Raw genomic sequence first — 24,934 nt, 5'->3', positions numbered from 1 at the left:
TTCACTTGGGATGATATTGGACTATCCGAATGTTGATGATACACCTCGAAATGTGACAGGCTGAGTCCAAGAGTAGTCGGTTCACTGGTGAAAAAATCGATAATCACCTGTGCCTTTAAGTATTCGCTCCTCAACTCAATGGTTTGTTTAGACACCTTGTTTATTTGTAAGTTCATCCTTTATCTAGAAAACCAAATAAGTTGGGTAACTCGGGGTAGCAGAACTTCATCTCTATTGGAACTCTCCCATGTACGGCCCTTCTAATGAGTATGGACGTATGCATTTCCTGAACGTAAATATTTCTAGACAATTTCCACTCTAATTATAACATTTTTATCTATTGGAATTTCTTCTATAGAATGTACTTCTTTCGAGTTCGATATAGGACCAGATCATAGTGTAGAACTACAGTCGCAGTTGGGCCCAAAGCGTGATCCACCTTTTCATCTTAAATTCTCTACGTGCGGATATTTTCCCTGGCTGCAATTATATGCGCACTTTTTATATATCGTCGGACACCCTATTGTTACGCGGGCCACGTAGTTATTACATGTAATTCATTCTGTGGTCCGCCTCCTCTATTACAATGAATTGTCCGGGCATGCATTACATTACAGTTCGGCTGTCGAACATTCGGTCTCACAGGTGGAGTGAGGAGCCAGCTGACTGCAACAATGCAAGCTGAAAAGGGAGAGTAGATTGTAAAAGAGAACATATCTTTTCCACCTCTTTATTTTGTGGTGAAGTTACAAAAAAAAGATATGAATAAAAAATATATCAATATAGTATTTAGATAAACTATACACAGCCTGTTAGTGTTTTTGAATTTGTTTTGTGCAGTATACAGCCAGTGGTGTTCTCGAATTCTATTCAAAGAGATTTTAAGAGTATAAATAATATGTTTTATCCTAATTAAAGCAGGTTAACTCTTACGAAACTGTATCAATTTACACTACTGACGAGCATGGGATACTCTATCGAGCACCGAAATGGGATTTTCATATAATTTTTATCACGATGAAAAAACTGAGCTAACCGGGAACTTCAGTTGTAACTTTGTTGATGTCAGGCATAGTATTGTTTGTGTAGCGAAAGTAATGTTTATGTCAGGTAAAGTCAGCTGACTACTACTTTTTTGGTGTATGGAAGTTGACGACTTTCGAAGATCTCAGCTGTATGGAAATGTACTATTTTCGAATACAGAGAATGAAAAGATTTTTTTTTAACTTGTGTCTAGTTTGAAATCAAATGAAACGCTTCAGTGACGAACTTAATACCTCACGGATCTTTTTTCATGCCATGGGCATGAGTTTTATTATACAGTATTGTGTTGATAGGTTTGTTAAAAATAGTATAAAACCAGATTTCTTCTTTTACAGGTAACCTCTAAAAAAAATCATAATACCACTTCATGGACGAAAACAAATTATTTTTGCAACCTATTAGTGCTTTATTTATTTTAAGAGGTTTAGTGCTTTGAGCAGTAAGTAAACGTTGTAGTAAACTCGAATAATGTGTTTCATAGGTCTTTTAGGCTAACTTTAGTGAGTTTTCTAAAAACTATTCCACAATCAAAACAATTTTGGGTTGGCTAGCTAGTGGATTATATAACACTGAATTCCAAAGAGGTGTTTGGGAGAAGTATACGAGTGGTCAATAAAAACCCAATATTCCTCCGAGGTTTGATGAAGGAGTCCTACCGGTTTGCTAGGAACGGCCAGTCGTAAGTGTTTGGCTCTTGGCGATTTCCTCTAAATGGTAAATATCCACCACTTTGTAAAAATTGCTTTATTAGAGATGTGAAAGTGAGTAATAACGTGTTGGAAATGTTTACCGTATAATCTATGAGGAAATGTCCTCGCGAGAATTCATATGATTGAAATCTTTATCTTCTAATTGTATCCATGTAAATGATGAGAAAACAGAAATTTCTTGTGTAACCCTTAAAATTACTGTTTATTACTCACGTTTAAACACATATACATCTAATATACCGTTTGACCATGATGATGTATGGTTCTCTATATAGGTGACTTTTTAGGTATGGGTTGCTCTTTCAGCCCTTCCTCACCAAATCAAGCCTGATAAACTAGACATGTCCATCGGCTGGAATCAATTGTAACAATCCACAAAACTAAAAAGAGGACACAAACTAAATAACCCTAAGAGTATGTTGTAATATTATCATCAGCTAGGTTCCATTCTGGACACGAAGATGCGGTGGGTTGCTGCCGACTCATGAATTATGTATGGATTATTAATTGATTTGTCGCCGTAGTCAGTGGGTGACTGGTCTTTGATCACGTTCTACAGCGGTTAGGTTACCAACATGGACCAACGCGAGCTTGCCTTCTGTATTGGGTTTCTGCATCTACATCTCGAGTAGAGAAACATCATCTGGAGCACGCAATCGCCAAACGCGCATCTTCTGAAACATCGTGGACTGAAAGTTTTAAGTATTTTTAACGACACTGCTTTGGGTTCGATTACGTAAAATGATAACACAATTTGAAGATATTTAACTAGGGTAGATAATCCATCGCATAGGGGACTAAGACGCTGTCAAATTGTCGGTTAACTGCATTGGGTTGGTCGGTATAAAAATGTCATACTTAACGATTGTCTGAAATAAATTTAATGTAAAAGTATATCAAAAGGAGTAAAGTTTTTGAGAGGTATATAACAGCTGCTGTGCAGAAGAAATTACGTTGGTGGTAGGTACCACATTTGCTGCAAGTTTATAATTTTCGGAAGTACAGTTTTTGGCCCAACGCGCCGTATACCACCTGGCTTCGTAAGAGAGAAGGTTGCTGACGACCTACCTTTCCCATCTGTTGCCAATGTTGTGAACCTGTGTTGATATTGGGTTACTGGTTTGATGCGAGCCACGCGTTCGTCGTCTTTCCATTAAATCTGAGGATAGTTTGCGAGTAAATACAGGACATACCACAATTTTTAGTTTGTCCCTATATGTGCTTAAAAAATTTTTTTAACTTTAGATCCACAGTTATACAAACTAGAAACTGTGTAGGGCAGAAAACCGTTTCTAGTGATGTGAATGTACCAATCGTGGATATTTACCTTGTACCTTTTTGTTTGAGAAAGTTGTTTTTGAATACATTCTTCATTAAATAGAATACGAAGGTCTAATGGGACGATAATAAACACATGCATAACATTGTGATAACTGCGATTAAATAAATTCACAAATAAGTTATTATTATACATACAATGATTTATTGCATTACTATACACACACATTTATAAAAAATACATGAAAATATCTTTGTTCTAATCACACTTTTCATTGGAAAGTTCGTCATGATTTGTTTGAAAAAATTTAAAGAACAACTAGAAAGCAAGTATAATATTTTAAGTCCAGAAAGTTAAAGCAGCAAATATGTCACAACTGAAACCATCCCTGCATTTAAATACATATCTAACGTTTGTACGATGGAGGAATCATATTTATTCCTTATTTAGCAGAATAATAAATTTGTCACGGAGACTTTCCAGAAGTCCCCTTAAAAGGAGGTCGATTGCGATACTGTATGTAAATCGGAGAAAATAACAACATCGTCGATCTAGCGGCATTCCTTTGCATTGCGGGAGCGATGGAGTAACTGTGCTGAACTTCAGCAGGAGATCAGCATTATTGGAAACGATCTCTGACTGCTTCCATATTTATTGGCCGTTCTAAATACAACCGTAACTACATTCCCATAGCAGTCAATCTTGCTTCTATTGAGATACCCTAGTGTAGTAGATTTTTCTTTACTGTTTGAGAAATGTGGAAATATAGAAATGGGTCGATAATTGATGTAATACACAAGGTCACCTTTTTCAGTAGGTAATCATTATTCAATGCTACATTATCTAATTATACTTAGTGTGTGGTTCTCATGTGACCACCAGCAAGTGAATGGACCACACACACTCAAGACGAGATAAAACTATCGCAGTATAGTATCCACTTTACACACGGGCCACGCCACTCTGTAACGGATATAGTGTGTGCTGCGGACCCTGGTGTCGGCGACAGCGTGGGACTTGAGGGGGACTTGTCGAACTTTATAGACAGCTCGAATAATTTACTATAGTTTCCATAATAATGGTTGTTTGGCTTATTCCAAACAATAACTATAAATAACATTAGGTGTTACATACGAATCGAGTGATCAGCAAACGCACTTAAGATATACCATTTCTAAGCAGCATTGACATATAAGTGAGGTTTAGGATGTGTGCGGTACGTACTTTTGTACCTTTGAAACTAAGACCACCATTATTTACAGAGAGAATAAGTTACTTATGATCTGCTTGGTACATTATAATCAATGAAGACTTTAGATACTTTACAAGTTCAGACTACAACCACTTAAATCAAACTCATGTAAGGTCAAACCTGTTTACAGTTTTGATGTGTGACTGAAATATAACGCCTTTGGTAATCCTCATACTAGCCAAAGGTATTCTAAATTGTCACTGTACTATCACTATATCTGACGAATCACTACATTACATTATTCAAAGTATATCGAATACAAAGTCGACCACAAGTGAGGAGATACAACGACACTCGTGAGACTCATCTCGAGAAACCTATAAAAACCAGTTGAAAGACAATCCTCGAGTCTGAGCCGCGCGTGGCTCTCCGACCGCAGCCGTCTACACTCTACAGGGACGGTGTTACCATACAATCATGTTACTATATGTTACAACGCTGTTACAATATGTTACAATCGTGTAACGATAGGTTATGATGTTATGACATGATACATTGCAATTGCGATATGGTAAACTATACTTTACCTACGACCGTTTCTTGTAGTAGACCTTTCAGTTCAGTTCTTGCAATTGAAAAGTTTCACATTTACTTTCATAAGAAGTTTTACTCATAACAACACTGGTAACGGACCTGAGTAGTGATTTTTAGCAATTATAACACTGTCGTAGATAAAGTATTGCACACAGCTCGCGTAAATAGTGTTAACGACACTCGTAGTAGTTTTTAAGGCACTTGCCAAAGTTCGTACCTTACAACGTGTACAATACAATGTTTAAATTTAAAAAGTTAAAATAACCTAATAACATTTGCAACATCTAATGTGTTAAACACGCCTACGTGTGTACTAATCCTATAGTTTAAATTAGCCCTGTCAATATAACGGTCCCTAATGTCCACCGAGTTTCCTCATTATCTATAAATAAACCGAAGTGAAAGCTGCTAAGTTACGACTCCTGGTTGTGGAGTCAACAACTCTGTGTGGTAAACACGTATTATAACACGGATTTATTTTAGCCGTGATAACATAGTAACTAATAGCTTAGCTTATTTTCGTGTAAAATAATGGATGGAATAAGGCTATAACAAACGATAAGCCATGCTAAACCTACCATGATACAGACTAACCAAAATACCATTCTGCATCATAAAGTGTCGAAGGTGTGTCAAGTAATTCACAAGTAGTGAAACATTCCAAACAGGATTAATTTTGTATAACTTTTAACATAACATGAACTTTTATAGTAAAAGTTGATATCTTCTTGTTAGTTTTTTGTTTATAACAATTGTTATAGTATATAGGGGGTTTTAAATGTTTGCACATAGCATTGTTGTAACATTGTAGTAACATTTTGTTACTAAAACTTTGAGCTGTAAACTTTATTGATGTATGTTTTGTTACAGATTCGATTGTGCCATGAGACCCATCTCAATTTTCTAATGGTAAGTTTAATATTTCATCATGTAGTATTACATACACAAGTGTCAAATATCAAATAGTCCAGCTGACAAACATTTTACACGTTGTTTTTTGGGGAGTTAGTTCTTTCATTTGATCTAATGCTTAAATGAGAACAAAAAGCGCTATTGAATTGGTATACTTGTATGATGTAGGAAAGTCTTGCAATAAATGTTCTTAATAGTTTTAGCATAATTAATTTTGATATGCAACGAATGAGCTATTATACTCACTTTTTGAACTATTACATTATTGATGTGTAGTGAAACTCATAAGCAACAAATAAATCAGACTCTTGACGTTAAACTCTTTCTCTTCATCACTTCTTAGATGGAGGATCGTACTCGATTGTTTATAGATGAAGCCAATTTTCGTACATCTTCTCTCTTAATCTTAGACACAAATGAGACGAAAGTGCACATAAATATATTGTATTCATCCATCATAATGATTTGATAATCAGGTTTAACTATTTAACCCTTCTCTTCTTCTCTTCATTGATATAAGATCTCACCAAATCGTTTATCGTCAAACACAACTTTCCAAACTCATTTTTAACAGTCACAAATAAGACGATAGTGCACATAAACATATTCTAATCATCCGTGAAGACTTGATTCTATTCTCCAACAGCACTTGTGATCGTTAACTGATCGATTACCTCTGTAAGTGTGTGGATAGAGTCATAAAAGAAGGGGGAAAGTCGGTGCCAACAAGTGCCGTAAAGATATCTACGTCGCCCACACTCTCCGTGGGAGTGGCTAAGAGCTCAATTTGAGCAGCTGAGCTCTCCTTAAAGGTCTATCGATCATTATCAAACGGCTGAATGGTCAAAATGAAAGGGCCAAATGCGTTGATTAAAAAGACAAACGCCTACACATTTTGTAGCTCAATTTGCACCATTGCACAAGTCCTCTAACATAAATTTCGATATTTTTGAGCCTCAACTAGCAAGATTACTCTTCTGATTTTCTAACTATTGGATAATTACCTAGGTATCTTCGTAGATTCGCATAAAACTATTAATTTAATTTTCTTTATAAAATCTTCTTTCACGTAATTAAACAGTGGTATGTACAAATAAGTTTTATGTTTATGATCAAGTTATTTGAAAAATAATCATAAACTGAGACGAGTTGAGGAACTTGTGGGAAGTTACGTTGGTACGTTTCTGCACAAAAACTCTTTTAAAATCCTGCAAAATAACAGTTATTTGGCGTCTTGATGTACTGTACATGAAACCCAATTAGGAAGAAGATATGTCAACAAATTGTTTAAACTACATAATTAAAGCTTAAAACCAGAGTATAGTTTTTCTACTCGTACGTAAATTTTCTTGAAATTCTAAATTGCATAACTTAGATTCCATCAAACTGTATTCTACATGGGAGTTATTATTGTATGAGTCTATAGGGAGTAGAATCATTACCTCTCAATAACATGGCTTGAATAAAACAAAATAAACCAAACTGAGACTTACATTTTCGTCTATCATGAGTTATCAATTAGTAGTGATAAGTGGGGGTCGAGTGTCAGACAAATTGGTACCTTGTAGTCCCAGTTTATGGGACGGCCTCCACTTAGAAACACGTCCCGAAGTCGACTTTCTATCTCGTATTTTGGCGGGTAAATTAACACCCGGACTGTGTTAAACGCGGGACTTGCTGTAGGGTGTGTATAAGCCGTAGTCGTCGATCTTTGCTTTTTGTGCCTTTCGAAAGCGGCCCTAAAGCGGAAGATAAGGAACAGTGTTCACAACAAAATTATCTTGCCTTCATATATTGTAGCTTGAAAAAAGAAGAGGAAATGAAAAAAAATATGCATTCTTTTTTTCGTACGGACAGAAGTTACAAAACCATCATTTGGGTGTTAGGAAATTGTTACACACATGTTACTGGTGTAATTCGAACAGTATACTTTCACAAAATAACAATAATGAAAAATTTGATTTCAGGGTACATGATGAATTCTTAGTTCGTAGGTTATGATTGCAAAAATGGAATATTAAAATGTGGACGATAAAACTTACATTTGAATAGTGAGCACCAGTCATATACCCATTACTTTTAAAAAGGTTAGTCGTATGTTCAGTATGATGATTGTTTTGTTACTACGTCTACATTTTAAGTAATACTTTAAAGAACCAATAGGTGTAGACAACAAATGCTCGCCGTCCACAAAAGTTCAAAATCAATTTAGGTTTGTGATATTTCTAGGGTACAAAACACCGGGTTTCTAAAAGAGAAGAGGAAAATAAACCCACAGCTGTGTCAACTCAACTTTTCTAGTTCTGGGTGCGGGCAGATATCATATCTTTACTGCTCTGGTTTGGGCACTTTCGAGGCGGCATCCTTTGCTAAACAGGGAACGGGAAAGTGGCTTAATGGACTGGAGATTGTGTGCTGACAATAATACTTACACAGGGAAATTAACAGTTACTTAATTGGACTGGCGACCTGAATCTGAAAAATTTGAATTAATTTTAATTTAGAAACCAATTACTTGAACAGAAGTGGATTATCTTCGAAAGTCAGAAATTGTAAGAAAAACGATTTGCAGCCTTCAATATGTGGAACCTATCAGAGCTTCCCTCGTTCATTGACTAATTTAAGGAAATATATTTTTGTATTTAACTGTTTAAACTAGGTAAACTGAGATAACTCCTTTCTGACTGGCGTAGCAATGATAAGATCTTTAGGTCGACCCTATGGTCCTTGTCCCTTACTATTAAGGGACAAGGACAAAATGAATCAATTCGGGTCAAAACTTAGGCAAGACTTGGAAAAAAATTATGCCAAATCATTTTTCACTATACAAACATTTGTTGAAAAGTTCGAAATTAACAACAAATTTAAACCTATGTTTAAACGGATAAACAATTAGTTAGGGTGTATACAAGGGCTTAAACTGAAGAACGTGCTAGAAATGTAATAATACTCACTATCCCGTTACCCGTAACGCAAACTCAACACCAAAGCTCCTTAGTAATCCACACAACATCATTCATTGTAATCCTCAGACCAACGCCTTGATGACCTCATTCTAATACTTTGTCGGTTACCGAGAAAAACCACCTCATAAAAACAAGAGAAAGTACATATAAACCCATGAAAGTTGTACGGCTGGTGCGACCGGTAAAGTAACTATGATAATCCTACAAGGTTCGCTCAAAGTGGGCTGAGCAGAGTTAAACCATTAGTTTGGAAACTGGGCAAATGATTGATTCGCAGGGTATAATATAAATTGTCTTGACTCGACGGGACTCCGTGTGAGGTGTAATGTTTCAAACAAGTCTGGGGTTGAGCAAGAACTGGACGTAGTGTGAAATAAAAGGTCCATTGGAACTCAGAGTGTTTCTTATCTTTTTAATGGCTTTAGGTATAGTTTAGAGTTATGGTACCACGGATTTTTAAGTTGTTGTGTCCTTATGTCTCCTTTACTTGTTGAAAGTTTAAATAGAGACTTCTATTTTTAAGAGGTAAGCTGTGTCTTTTAACCTTGCATTTGTCTATGTGGGCTTAAAAATTATGTACGTACACATGGGGAAGTAGTAAAGCAAGGAGTGAGGCGGAACAGTAAGAGAATGAACTGTACTACATTTCTTTTACGGAACCGGGACTCGAACCAAAGACATCGCTGGTATGTTCCACGGTCCATCACCATCTCACCCACAAAGAAATGAACAACCCTGTAGAAGGCCACCCCTAAATAAAAGGAGAGCTAAGAAAAAACTCGAATTCAATCTTCTTGGTTACGGTAGTGTTCTGATAGTCAAATATAGTGTGATCAATGAACCATCGCCAACAAGGTCCTGCAGCGGTTACTTAACCGTGATGCGTGACCTCAGCTTCCCGTAGGAAATATCTTGGTTACTGGGAACACACAGGTCGCCCCCTTCCCGGCTCATGCACTCAAACTGGGTTATGTAACCTGCATCGACTTATATCCTGCAAGTAAGCCTCTCAATGTAAAATAGTAAATATGAGTTGACAAGTGTCTCATGTCTAGCTAAGATTGGACACACTTCCATGGGTAAAATGTTTGTGCGCGTTACACTCCTCAATTATTGTTCCTTAGAAAAAGAAATGGATTATTTGGTAAACATATGTCTATGATAGGCGAGATAACAAGAAAAGGCTAGTAAAAACCAATCTTAAGTTTCTTATACTAAATTGAAACGTTCTTTAAAATCTTCCTCGTACAGTCAAAGAACGTCCATGAGGAATGAATGTAATGAAATGAAAATACTTTTTAGTCTACATTGAAGATCTCTTCCTACTAAAAATAATGTCAATTCAAACGACATGTACTCTTCACCCTCTAGTATTTCCATGGTTAATGCACAATCAATACATTTGTAGCTAATAATTTTCAGATTAGAAAGGTTAAATTAAAAACAGGTGTTATGTTGCGCTATTGCCAGCTTCAACAATGGCGAACCTGTTTAATAGAGTTTTGTGATTTCTTCCCGAGACCTTATTGCAAGAAAATCAGGAAACAACGTAAATATTAACCCAATGTGTGATTTATCATGCATTGATTGACATGTAACATTTGACCTCATTCCTTACGAATGACAAAATATTCGACACAAACATTATTAATGTGAGGCTTTATCTTGCCCAGTAATTGACATGCTATAATCAGACCTTGGAGATCAGCTGTTCAGCAATTAGCGTGATACGAGCAATCCACGCTAAGTCACGTGATGAAGGTATTGTTAAGCGGCTCGCCCGAGGACCACTGTGAACCAGTCTTGATTGCCGAGGTGCACTGTGAACCGGCCTTGATTATAGGCATTGAATATGTGAGCATTTGATATCTTGTGATTGTGTGCACCGGTCTACCACACGGTTGGTAATGGAGTGTATTTATGTTGAAAATTTATGTAAGAAAATTACGTTACTGGTTTGAGGGACTGGAAGGATTCTTCTTATCTTATAGTGAGAACCTTCATTGCTTGGGGAATCTACTCGATTAGTATAAAACAGATAGTTTTAGGAGTACGCTTGAGTGGACTATTCACAAGAAAGGCAGTAATGTAGCTTTGAATAGTCGTTTGATCAACTAAGGAAGGATGTGTAATTTTAGGAGTGACTTACGTATTGGTAGGCCTATTACTCATCTATACAACACGTTATACAACACATAAATGAGTCAAGTGAACAACCAGAATCCCGGAACCTTTTTTCGACTAGTTATCTTTCCACCTCTGTGCTCTCTGCTTTCCACAAATAAAACCTTTCTAGACCAACGCCTCTCTTGTCTGATGGTTCAAGCAGCAGTTCTTTCAACAATAAAAGGATTTAAGGAAATCTTTAAATTTCGACGATTTTATCTTTTTTGTTAGATGCCCTATTAAATAGAGCGTTTCTACGTTTAATAATCAGGTTCAATGAGTTTTGCAGCAATTTAATAACTTATGCAACATTGGTAATTCTGCTGGTTCAAAGGTTACTCGTAAAGTATAAACAATACTTGTTTAGTATTTGTTCCTACTTATTTTTAATGTTTGTTTACCTATTAGCATCAACTAATCGTGTAAGTGGAAAGCATTTACAAACGATTCTCTTATAACCAATCCAATTCCATACGTCACAAACACATTAATCCTAATCCCGGCTCAGGCATGATTGTGTCAGATGCTACAGAAAGGATTAGAAGCGTCCAGGAGAGGCGTCCCTCGTCTGTATCCAGGACTCCGGGACACAAAGGACTCCCAGGACACACAGGACAATGAGTAGATTACAGTTGGTCTGTCTGTATGCAAATAATCCTGACAGAAGGAGGTGAAGCTCTGGGAATTACAGCTGCGATTGCTGTCTCGTTAGTTGGTTGATTCGTATGAAGAAATCAACGAGTTATGATTACTATACTCAGTCGGTAATTACTGTTATTTACCAGTGAGATTGAAATTGTATTACTTGTTTTATTACGTCAGTAATGACTTTGTTTAGAGAAATATCCAAGGATTGCGATTGATTTATGTAGAGTAGAGAGTGTTATTCACAACACTCTGACATATCTTCTTCCTAATTGGGTTTCATGTACAGTACATCAAGACGCCAAATAACTGTTATTTTTTTTACATTATTATGAAAAAAGTTTGTTGACTATATATTTTCTTAAAAGTAGATTTCAAAAAACCAACGTCTTCTTAATTAGTATTGCACTCAGAATTAACAGCCAAATACCTTTCAAGAACCAAAACAATTACTAAACATTATACCTGATTGATAAAAGATAGTATGGAACTGTTTACACCGAAACTCTTTTGCATTTATCTCTGTTTCAACCTTCCCAGTTTGTAATTAAATTGAATAGAATTTATTTTATATTTTAATTAGTTGTAGATTCAACCGTATTTTGCATATTTCGTCCCATTAAATTAGTCATCAGTACACTTGTCTGTACCTATGTTAAAAAACTTCTACATAGTTTTTTTTTAATATGCTTAATGGAATTTTAAATATAAAATATAGAGAGACGTTGTATGACATTGCAGTTACTACTGCCAGCAGTTTGAATTTATTAGTCGTAAGAACAGATTAAATATTCACCCCCTATACTAATATTACCCTCACTCTGAACTGTAGCGATAATAAATTGGCTTCGACGTGGCACAACACTATAAAACCAATAATTATTCCATTACTTAGGGAAATGTGACCATTCAAAGAGAGTTTTTGTGTGTAGATATATGATTTTTACAACAAATCCCTGTATACAGGGTGTTTGTGAACTCTCTCGATAAAATTCACAGGATTATTCCTTGGGTTAATACATGAATATTTTACATTATAAACATGGGTCGCCGGAGCCTCGTTTTCCGTCTGTCTGTCTGTATGTGTTTTTTATAAATAACCTTATAACTCGAGTTTGAATCGAGGCACAAACTTTAAATTTGACACACATGTGTATTTTAACGTGGTACACAAACATGCAAAATTTCATTAAGTTGACTATAGCCGTTTCAAAATGGCGGCCATCTAAAATCTTTGACCTCAAATTACATGAAAACCACTAGAGTTACAAAAAAAAACAAAAAAAAAACACAAGAATGACAAAATGTAGGAAATTGTATGCCAAATCAAAAGAAACATAGATTTTAAAGATCGGACAACAAACAGCTGAGTTATTATTTTTTTTAATAATTAATAATTTCTTTGCTGGCTTCTAATTGTTATTGTTTATTCATTAAAATCATCTGATACAGAGTACATTACGTAACCTTAAACAGATCTCAATAGTTAAGGTAAAAATAGGACACTTAATACATTTACCATCTAGTAAAAAAAACTAAATGTTGTTGTTAGGGCAAACCAGCTGTCTTACATTGTTGTAACAATTTTGAAAGGATCAGATGATTTTAAAGAATAAACAATAACAATTAAAAACCAGTAAAGAAATTATTAATTATTTAAAAAATTAATAACTCGGCTGTTTGTTGTCCGATCTTTAAGATCTATGTGTCATTTGATTTGGCGTAAAATTTCCTACATTTTGTTATTCTTGTATTTCTTTTGTAACTCTAGTGGTTTTCATGTAATTTGAGGTCAAAGGTTTTAGATGGCCGCCATTTTGAAACGGCTATAGTCAACGAAATGAAGTTTTGCATGTTTGTGTACCACGTTAAAATACACAAGTGTGTCAAATTTAAAGTTTGTACCTCGATTCAAACTCGAGTTATAAGGTTATTTATAAAAAACACATACAGACAGACAGATGGGAAACGAGGCTTCAGCGACCCATGTTTATAATGTAAAATATTCATGTATTAACCCAAGGAATAATCCTGTGAATTTTTTCGAGAGAGTTCACAAACGCCCTACAGCATAACGGATGTTAAGGTTTTTTGACACACAACAGAACTTTCGGCCTCTCCTGACACCAGACTCACATTCCTCTGGACGGCTGAGGCTTGTTAACACTCGCGTACTCCAAAGTGGGCCGCACATTTGTCATGTGATGTGAAACTGACCTTAATTCACCGACAAATCGTCACCACCTCGGCTTGCGTCACCTGCCAAATTCTAGTGCTAATGCGCCACCAAACACTGCCCAACTTCTCGTCTAATTGCTCGTTATGATCCACGTTACCACTTTTTCCTCTCTTGCACAACTTTTACTCGTGTCCTTTTGTTGTGTCATTAATGAATTACCACTAATTATGCACTTTTTTCGCCGACTGGTTTGTACACTTGCGGCTTGATTAATCGAGATTTCCACTTTAAATCAATTCTCGGAACAGGTTTTAACTGCAACAAATTAAATGGCGAGAGGTCCATTTTTGAGATTTGCTTTTAGAATCGGTTGAGTTATATGTTGTGTTTCGATGTTTGATGATGTAAGAGCTAGACTTCGTCTTAAAAAGCTGCAGTTTAAAGAGAACTAAGTTGACCAATACGTTTTAATTTTGGAATAATGTAAAATGAAATTGTGTTATAATATTGCATACAATACACTGTAGTTTAAGCCCCCTTTACTTTTGCTGATTATGTAATCGAAAGAGAATGGTAAATTTTATACCTGTTGCGAATTATTTTAGCACTCTTAACTCTTATGCTGACACTACATGACTAATAAAACAAATTTAAACTTATTTTATTGATAACTGTAATATTTGATCACGACGCGCATTTATCTAATATTCAAGTTCGCTTAGTCCTATAAAACATTCATCATGATCCGTCATCAATGTGACTCAGTTTAGTGCATTCGATGAATACATTGGTTAACCGAAAAGTGGCCTTAAAATGAGAGTTGATGATGATACAATATTTATACTACCCTTTTTAAACAATCATGCGAATCCAGTTAACTGATCGAGGGGGTTTGAACCCTCGAACACATCTACAAAACGTTTCATCTACAACCTACGAGACGCACTCGCCTTTCTAATCCATGTAGATTAATATATCCCCGAAACGCTAGACCCGATACCAAATCCGGAACGAGATTCCATCGAACTATCGGACAGTAGTGTAAACGGTAGTGACCATAAAAATCGAACTGACCGTAAATATCGTAAGATGTGGCCAGTGTAGTGGGCCGGGTCCCCTGTGGGCTGACACTGTAGATATGTCAACAGATATAGACCAGTGGCAATATACAGATCACACCTGCGATACCCCACTTTCGCATGTTTATGGACGAACTGACACGATTTATGACGTCAAATCGTGGAGTGATACAGTTCGTGTGTGGTGAAATATACATCATAAAAGAAGACAAAAATAGTCAAACCTCACAACGTTGATCAATTCATTTTTACATAGAACTGTATGAAGTATTGGGTTTCTAATACAAATCACCATTAAAGAATTCAAAAAGAGTTTGTTGATTCAGTCTTGGAACAAAATACAACTTATTCTTGACATATTCAGCATATTTTTCTGAAGCGAATTGACGCTGGAAAACGTGATTAGAAATTTGGTGGTTTTTCATAAAATTAAGTTACTAGGAGTTTGCTAAAGTATTTACCTTTTTCCCCCTGAAAACCCAAGCACCATATAAAATTCCTCAGACAAAATGGCTTTGATGAATAACTCGGTTGATAAGTCTTGACAATTCTTAGACATCAGCTAAACGCTCTACTGCCCCTTCCAAACGCACCATTGGTAGGGGTGTTTTTAGATTGAACTGGTTTGTTTTAGTGTATCGTAAAAATAAAAATTGGCAACGATTTACAAAAGAGTTTTCCATTCTGTGTCACAGGCTAGACAGGTCCTCCTGAAATATACTATGTAAGGCTCGGATGGAAGAGTATGAAAAGTGTTTACGTGAGTTGCAGAATCTGCAAATCTCAAAACAGGCACTATTCTACGTTTTGCTCATCTTTTCTGTGTGTCCACAATAGAATTGTTTTTAATGTTTTTATATTTGTCGTACAAGTTGAGGGGAAACTAAATAAACACATGGATCACTAAATAGTCCATGTGGCTCATAGGATTAAAAGTCATTTGCTATATAATATAGTATTTACTTGTAACCACCTGATATCCAGCCATTTGATAAGTACTAGCCAAGGCCCAATCAACGCCCAATCAACTTGTAACCTTAAAGACACTTCCATTTTCTCTAAACACTCTCACCGACAATAATTAACAGTCGGTTTCCACTCCCACGACAGTATGAAGTTCGTGGAGGCAGTCACAATACAAGTCCGCCGGTGGCACAACACCACACATAAATTACCCGCCAGTTCAAAGGTCATATAGAGCAAGCCTCTAATTGAGAGTGTCGTCAGCGAGCAGAGAGCAGCGCGGCATCTCAGAGAAAGTCTCCGTATTCAGTCATTCGCGCGGATTTAGGACCCCACATGCCATTTCAGACATTTACATAAACGCTCGACACACTTTGCAAGATTCGCCATCCATGGGAAGATTTTGACCTTAGATTCGGAAGATTGAAACTCACTGAGTTTGCGAATTTTGTTGGGAATCGTTTTTGGGTGGGTCTTTGGGGTAATTTCCAAACGTGAAGCATACGTCAATGTTGATGTGGAGAGGATGAGCGGGATTAAAACCGTCCAATCAATAGCATCTACCTTGAGGTGATCGTGACGTTACGGTAGGTGATGATGGTATTGGGGCTCTAGAACTTAGCCCTCTTCCAGTGCATGGTTGAGATCACAACAGAGAGCCTAGAATAATAATTGCGAAAACGCACACCATAAAAGGATTGTGACACAAAACTCAAGTAAATATTATTGTTTTCCTTAACCAAACGTAATCATAGTTCCCACGGTAGCTTGGCCAATTACTCATAGATTAATGGCGCTGTAGGCCAAAGTAGTGTTTACAGCATATCCCGTTTTCATAAACCTTCCTTCAACTATTACACGTTACGCAATGTGTTGTGGCTTGAACTTACCTTCACTTGGGGTTTTGTCTTGTCTGCATGAGTGTTCAAAAGTGAGTGTTCTTTTTTTGAAACTTCGTCTCATCGTCTGAAGAGACATTCTGTGATCACGCCTACCCCTTTGTAAACACCAGCACAACAGCTTCAGTAGTTAATCTTTTTCCAAAACAGACAAGGAAGCATCAGTGAGGTGCGACCCAAGGCTAACAGTGACCACAAGTCCAAAATAGGAAGGCAGTCTTGGTCATACATCAACGTAGCCTTGCTGAAGTAATTGTATGTTGGTACAGCTACTTCAGACACATTACTGCGGTTGGTACCACTGTTTATGCCAGTATCACTGTCACGGTCTTCAACTTCTGGCTCTGATATTATATGGTTTTGATTATCCTGACAAATTGCTAGTTTATCTTTTATCTGATAGGACTACTTAATATTGCTGTTTAAAGAAATGTTTTCAAGTTGGTACCACTGTTTTAAATGCCAGTATCACTGTCACGGTATTCAACTTGTGGCTCTGATATCATATGGTTTTGATTTATCCTGACAAATTGCTCGTTAATATTTTATCTGGTATGACAACTTAATATCGCTGATTAAAGAAATGCTTTCAATAACTAAGGTTGGTACCACCACTGTTTATGCCAGATTTATTTTCAAGGTGTTCAAATTCTTTCTGATTAATAAGAATGTTGATTTGATTTACCCTGACAAATTTATTGTTGATCTTGCAGATATAAATATTTGATATTGCTCATTTCAAAAAGAGGTTTCAATTACTGAGGTTGGTATCACTAGTTTTGCAGGTTTAAATTCTATGTTGTCACAAAACACAAAACACTATAGTCTATAAAAGGTGTAGGGTAAACAACTCACACAAAGGTCTAGGGTAGGGTAAATTCTATGGTCTAGAACTTTTATTTGACGGATATTATGTTGTTTTGAATAATTTCGACATTTTGACATTTGGTATTGCTCATATGACGTAATCTATTCTCAGGATACGAAGTTGTAATCCATATATACTAGTCTGAACTTGTTAGTTTCCTGTACTGTTGTTGATCGTATCTTTTCCATAAATGCAGAATATTTCTTGTGCTTATTCTATATACGCATTTTATGTACCCTATAGAAATATTTTCAGGAAACCAACAGGAATAGCTTATTCGTTATGGGAAATTTTCTATGAACAGCTTATTTATTGACGCTCTACGTTGTGTGGTAGTTGATTTAAAATTAACATTTAAAAAGTTATGAATAAGTAAAATCTGTCCAGATGATAACTTATGGTAATTTTTAAATAATCACGCTAAACATAAAGTTTGACATGTAAGCACAGAAAACGTACTACGTTTTCTGTGATGTAAGCTGCAACAGCTGTTTACTTCCTGATGAAACGCATTACACTTGTCTTCGTGCCCGCATTGCACACTGTGATTTAGAATCAGCTGATAAGTCTCAGCACCTGGTTATTATCAGCTGTTCCACTTAGGTGAAACTGACAAGTCCTTGACAGTGCCCTTACCTCCTCCCCCTCCCAGATCTGGTCAACATACTCCACCGTGACTGATTTGAGAATTCAATCCTCGCTTCCAGGGTCAAAAAGTATCGCAGTAAGGCGTTCCCCGATATTCAAATTTCATTTTATCGACCGCGTCCCAAGGTTTATCGCGGTTTAAATGTCGGCAAGTGTTATTAGCCTCGCAGGACCGCCCAAACACTGTCCTTTCTCCCCGACACACAATGGATTTTCACCGGAAAATATCCTCGGGTTCACGAACTTGAAATTATTCTGATGAGAATAAGCTCACGCTTCAAAATACTTAGTGTAATATCTTTTAAGGTGTGGAGTATGGGACTGGTATGTTCACTGAACATCTTAGAAAGGTTTTAGGTCGTAAAAGTACCATATTGAGAATTAACATTTACAACATATTAAGTTATTCTTTTACATTTTTTTGCTGAACCATACTCATTCTTGTAAAGCCGATTGAATTCCCAATATCTTGACATAAAATGGCGTGAGAATTTACTATCAAACGAGGGAGAGAATTTACACTAAATAGATTGTATGCCCCAACGCCTAAAGCTTTTTAGCTCTTTTACGTGGGTTTATTCGTTCTTGTCAACTACAACAACTGCTCTTTGATTTTTAAAACGTAATCTAAGGCAAACTATAAAACAACAATTAGATGAATTATGATTGTCTTGGTAGAGGAGTGGTTAATTTAGTGTTGTAGAACAGTCATCGCTTATAAAAACAGTAAATACGGATCCGGGGTCGCCATGTGCTGGAGATTAGGGTTTGGACCATTACCCGACTAAAAACCTAAAATCACCAAAGACGTGGATAAAAAAATACTAACGAAATTTTAAAACCGTGATGGTTGACAGTTCACTAAATTGATGTCTTATTTGTCGTTAAGAAGACATACCTATGTTCTAATACGGTACAAAATACGACCATCCTTCATGTAGTTTACAATTTCCCAAACACAAGTACAGTCGCCAAATACATACCACCTTTACAGGGCGTGTCCTGAGTGATTCACATGGAAATGTAGTCCCCTGCGAGCTATACATACAATGTTGTGCCATGTATCCTGACATTCATTATTTAAGATGGTCGCAAAAATGGTTTCACATGGGTTCGAATGCATAATAGATCTGGGAGGCTATTGTTGTAGCCATGTGGGAAGTGGGAAGACTTTAGCATGCTGGGCGAGCAAGTGTTTTGACAACAGAACAAGAAGACACGGGACCAAACATCTTAACATTGCTACCGTCATAGGTGTTTGGCGCGGGTTCAACAATTGTTTTGAATAACTTTATCGTGTTCGGTCTGTGGAAACACCTTTGCTCGTAAAATGGCTCGATTTATATTTTTAATATTATTAGGCTGTTTTTGAATAAAAGTATTTGGCTCTCCAAAGAACATCGTGCTGCGAAGTTTATTCTGTGCAACGTACAGTCAAACATTGCATTTGAACTTTGTTTCCTTTATTTTATTTTTATATCCTTGTTTATTCAACTGTCCCTGTGTTCAAGTGTCCAGGTTGCAACAAATATTTATTTAAAACGAGTACTAAAAGAAAAATATATAACCTGCAGCAATAAACATGTACAAACAAATAGATTAGAGTTGCTGTGTATCAATACAACCACAACCAAAAACCAACGTCAATAACATAAAAAATAATGTCAATCATTGGCATGTTTTGGTGTTTAAAATATACTATGAGTAATCATTCCATAATTGCGTGAACCGATTCCTTAATTTCCTTTAGAATTTTTTAAGAAATCAGTTTCTCAGAATTGAACAGTTTAAACATACAATATCATAAATTTTCACATACACCAAGAAACCACTGTACAAAGTAACCAGCAGAGTGTTGACGAGACGGGTGGTCCAGCAACAGTTATCCACACCCGGTCATGTCAAACTTCACGAATTAGGGTTTGAGATATTTGTTGAATTGCCAATTGTTTGGATGAAGAATGGTCTGAGAAATATATCACCTCGCCACACCCAGCTCGGTGCCTTTGGCTGTTGGTTTTGGCGAAATGACCCATTGTTGATCTGGAAAGTCGCTAACTTGTCATCGTAATGTATTGGACTTGTGTACTTCAACGGGTTGTCCGCGACGAAACTTGAGACCCGACCAATTCAAACAACCACGTTGACCTTCACGACCTTGCCTCGATGGTCCATCAAATAATCAATATGGTTCACTCCTTTGTTGAGGATCAGTAATCATAGCTTTTTCCATACATTGTTTGTGTTTCCTAAGGGTCATAATTATTGTTTTATTAGTATAGTTAGCAAGGCTCATCAATAACTGTATTTTTTTTTTTAATATCATACGAGAACAAAGTTTAAATATCTCAGAACTGTAGTTTCAGGTAGCCTAATCCAAAAACTTGACTATGGGACAACAATTTTTTCCCGACAGAAACAATTCGCAGTAAAAATGCATACAATGCACTGTACTGATGGTATATTTGATCAAGTTGGATATACTTAATGTCTCTGATTATCATACTATTCACAGAGTTTTTTAACTTTACAAATTGTTTTCCTACACTATTTCTTTGTCTTTGGTAACGCTTTAAATTTTAAAACTCATAGCTCTGCAAACTTGGTCAAGACCTATTACCTGCCAGAAATTTTATACGATACATTTATTTCGAATGAGACAAATTTCTCGAAACGGTGAGAATATAATCAAGAAACTATCTTATCCTAACATAACCGTTCACCATACAAGTCCTAACCCAAAGTACATGCGATGTTTTTATGGTCAACAGCTTTTGACCACCGAACCACTTGGTCTTTTTATTTTATCTATTTTTCGCACTTCCCTCCATTAAGCGGTTTAATGGATTTATTAACTCCGTTATAATTACCCGTCTCCATTGTTTGCGCAAAATTTCAATTAGATCGTTTCGTCGGACAATGCGTCGCCCTGGGCGTCGTATTACAAGTCTACCACGGGATCATTATACCTTCTAGGGGCCTTTGTGGCCAACAATAGCTTTATTGGCGTATCGGCTTGCCTCTTTGATCGTGGCCAGTTTTTGTTGATTTTCGTTTAATAGAGGAACGCTGCACATAAAGTTGACGAGGATGGACACTAGACACATCAATGTGCCGTTAGACGGACCTTGACCAGTCGTAGCGCCTTAGCTGGCCAGCTCTGTACAGTATATAGTTGCATGTGCCGTGTAAAATCTTAATTTAACTCATAGCGTTTTCGTGGAGAGAAATAATATATTCTTTTTTGTGTAGTAAGAGACCTACTTGAAGGAGAACTTACGTTGTCGGGCATTGAACCACTGAGCGTCGAGGGTCGCTGAAGTAACACAGGTTTTACTATCACTGATGATTATCAAGATTTCTAACCGATCTGTAAAGTCCCTTGCTGAAACGACAAACGTTCCTTAATTAAAGGTAAAGCAATATTTTACTGAACATAATCCACGCCTACAGGTCACAGGTGTATGTTAAGGATTGCCAAAAGCAACATATCTAAATTATTCAAACCCCTAACCATTATAAACATGAACTAGTACGCCAGTACGCTAGGACAAGTATGTTTATAATACAATTCATCAAGCCTCGGACAAGTGCGGTAGGTTCGCCTCGCCCAAGGGAGTTTCTTACGACTGTTTTGCATCTAAATATGATTGGTCATGGTGATTTATCTGAATACCAGTTTAACCTTTGGAATGAAGCAATTTAAACTTGAAATATAGACAAGACCTCAACGAAAAAGGACGTTGAGCAAAATTTATGGTAATAGCTTTATTGAAACTGTTAATACACTAATTTAATTTGTAAAGTATCACTTGCCATTTCGCCCCCGGGTTATGTAACCATTTCAGGTTCGAGTACAAGCGGGAGTTACCAATATGAAACAGGTTGTGGGGTAATTTAACCGTATAACTCTATCAATTACACTTTAGTTTTACAGCACAACATTCATCCCCCCGCATTGTTTCACAATAGTTTAGTTCGTATATTTAGTATTGAGGACGGACCTTGCGAAAATATCTTGACACCAAATCCGGACGACGGACGGCGATTTAGGGCAGATTTTTATCCATGTTTGGCGCCACCTAGGTGTGGTAGTGTGCGATAATATCGGACTATAGCTTAAACATAGTCTCATCTTAGTCAACCCTTGAATACAGTATAGGGTACAAACATCTCTATTTGGCTCCTGTGTCAAACATAAAAATAATCGTAAATAATTTTTGACGACAATGAAGATTTGATTGAATTTCCGAACTAGTGTCCATCTCTTGTGAAGAAGTGAGTATTGCAGCAATGCCTAGCCAAGCACATTCAACAGGAGCAGTGCATTTTTTATTATTTTCGGAGCAGTGTCGTATAGTCTCTTAGCCTTTTCGGAGCAGGGTCCAAAGTCCTTATTATTTTTGGATCAGTAGGGCCTACCTTGGGGCCTCATTCTCTCCAGAGCAGTGCCATAGATTCTTACTCTTTTTGGAGCAGTTACTATAGGAGTAATGCTCTGCACCAGCAAATAACACTCTACTTCGATGTGAATAACAATTTGCCCTCGTGAAAAACCCTTGCACCGTGAAATAGACACTCACCCGATGCAAAATATCCTGTCGTCCCCACAATGAACTGTGTTCATTAGGCGAGTGGTAGGTGTATATTATACCGAGTCATTTATTTATCCGCCCCCTCGGTCGTGATCCGTGTGGGCGGGAGGCCGCGGGTTCGAGTCCGGCGTGTACTGCCGGCTCGTGGCCTGAAGATGCTATCTAAGATGCGTCTGACTCCGCGGAATTAGCATCTGCAATGTTGGCAATCATTTACCTCCAGTGTGACCAATCTTGTTCCGCACGATACCAGCCAATACAACGGATGATTACCCGCGCTTATTAATATCGCTCTTCTTCACTTTCACGTGCGCGCTTTGTTTTGTTAGTCCGCAAAGATTGTATTTGTGGATTTTGGAGGAAGTCATCTCCCTCAAAAAAGTTATTTTGTCTTTTAGAATATATGTTTTAATTCAATGTATGTTAAATAACAATCGGTTCTACATCTTTTAACGAGGAGAACTTTGTAAGTTGACCAAAGTCGTGTCATAAGTCCAAAGTGCAAACGGTAAATATACAGTTTTCATACTAATATTTTTGAGATTCATTTGTTATACCATAATTCATTTGGTTTATGTGAATGAGTCATTTTTGTGAATAAAATTGGTTTTTTTATCTTAATAATAACAACTTAACAGCATTTCCTTTAGTGAGCTTATTTCCCCTAGGTAGTTTGCTAGAGTCCTCTAATAACAGTAACGCCCTTCTTAACAACCGTTTTCAGGCGATAATAAAGTTTACATCATTATTAGAAGACTAGACTCATTCAGTTTGATCGTAAAAATAAATAGTCTTGTTTCTAGCAGACGATTAGCAGCTATTTTCTTGGTATAACCGATTCCCGATGTGCTGACCCACTAAGCCAGTCTCCGTGAAATACAGTAATTATTACCACTGTCCAGGTATTAGTATCCAAGTGGTGGCTGTAAACGCGTAGCATTTCAATTAAATGCTTAGTCTTAGTTCAATTGCTAGACAGTGGAGTATTAGACACTCATAAATCTACGTACAAAAAATACGAACCTCGGGAAATCTGGAAGAAGAAGAAATGCATTGTAAATTTTATAAATTGATTGATTAACCTCAAAATGTGTAAACATTTTTATGATCGATTCTCGAGAAGTTCGTATTTAAAAAATCCAAATTGGTTACACCCAACAAAGATTTCCGGGTTCTATTTTAAAAGTGAAATAGTTTTCTCTGATAATGTTAATGATTAATATTTCACTAACCGATCAATTATTAAATACAACCTTTGACTTACAACTTGAGACAGTAGTACAGTAGTACAATAGACAGAACTTTACAATAGTTCGAAAACAACGTGCTAGAACCATAGAACCATTCCATACCACCACTATACTATACCATCTGTATAGTATAGTAGTTAGTAGTAGTAGTACTATAATATACTCTTTCATTTCTTGTAATATTTTTTTCCATTAGATATAACAAATTTTAAGGGACAAGAGGTTAGAGCTGATTATCCAAAATACGCACTGACGTACTGAGCTCTCAAAATTCTGTTGTAACACTTTTGTGGGAGTCTGTAATTTAGATTTTCATTTTTTGCGGCAATTTCTGAATATATAAAATCAACACAAACAGTGGAATATTGTAAACTACAACGTCATATAATGTTAACAATGAACATAATCATGGAGACTAACAAGTCCGATATGAACAATGGGTCAGTATATTTCAAGAAAGTGAAATTGAGACATTCAAGCTCGAGTGAGAGAGAAAGAGACAGTGAGACAGTCACGGACGACTTCCTATCTAATCAACCTCCAGTTATCCGCACTCCCGTTCATCCGTCACCGCCTAAACAAGAGATTACCCTGTCTTCCTGGACACCACACCGGTGGTTAGACTGTACGTGCCAGATACCCCTACCAGTGTGTTGCGCTTGCGCTTGGTGTTCGGACGAGAAGTTGAGGAATGGTAATGATAAGTTAAAATCTAAGTTTGAAAATGTATCAATTGTAATTTTCTTTTAATATACAGTACTCCAAAGTATACCCCTCGAACTTTTATCGCACTCACCTAGTTACAATTCTCTTAATTTATTTACATTCAACATACCAAAATTTACTGGCCATTTTATTCATGTACGGTTTTTATTTTGAACTAGCTGAACTTACACATTACTCTACTTACGGAATCCACGTCTACAACTCGTATACAGGTTTGGT

General features: G+C 36.6%; 1 protein-coding gene across 1 annotated transcript in view; it reads left to right on the top strand.

Moving 5' to 3' along the window:
- The window catches only part of LOC128990111 (cadherin-99C-like), a 123,376-nt gene that overhangs the window by 26,759 nt on the left and 71,683 nt on the right, over positions 1–24,934 (top strand). Inside the window, exon 2 of the mRNA XM_054412365.1 lies at positions 5,690–5,728. The gene's annotated coding sequence lies outside the window, so the exon portion shown is untranslated. The remainder of the gene's footprint in view (positions 1–5,689; positions 5,729–24,934) is intronic.

The sequence above is a fragment of the Macrosteles quadrilineatus genome, unplaced genomic scaffold (genome assembly GCF_028750875.1).
Source record: "Macrosteles quadrilineatus isolate MER2022 unplaced genomic scaffold, UCM_ALF_1.0 Scaffold_3__2_contigs__length_128488019, whole genome shotgun sequence".
NCBI classification, from domain to species: Eukaryota; Metazoa; Arthropoda; class Insecta; order Hemiptera; family Cicadellidae; genus Macrosteles; species Macrosteles quadrilineatus.
The sequence above is the reverse complement of the archived record's forward strand: the minus strand, read 5'-3'. Positions and strand labels throughout refer to the sequence as shown.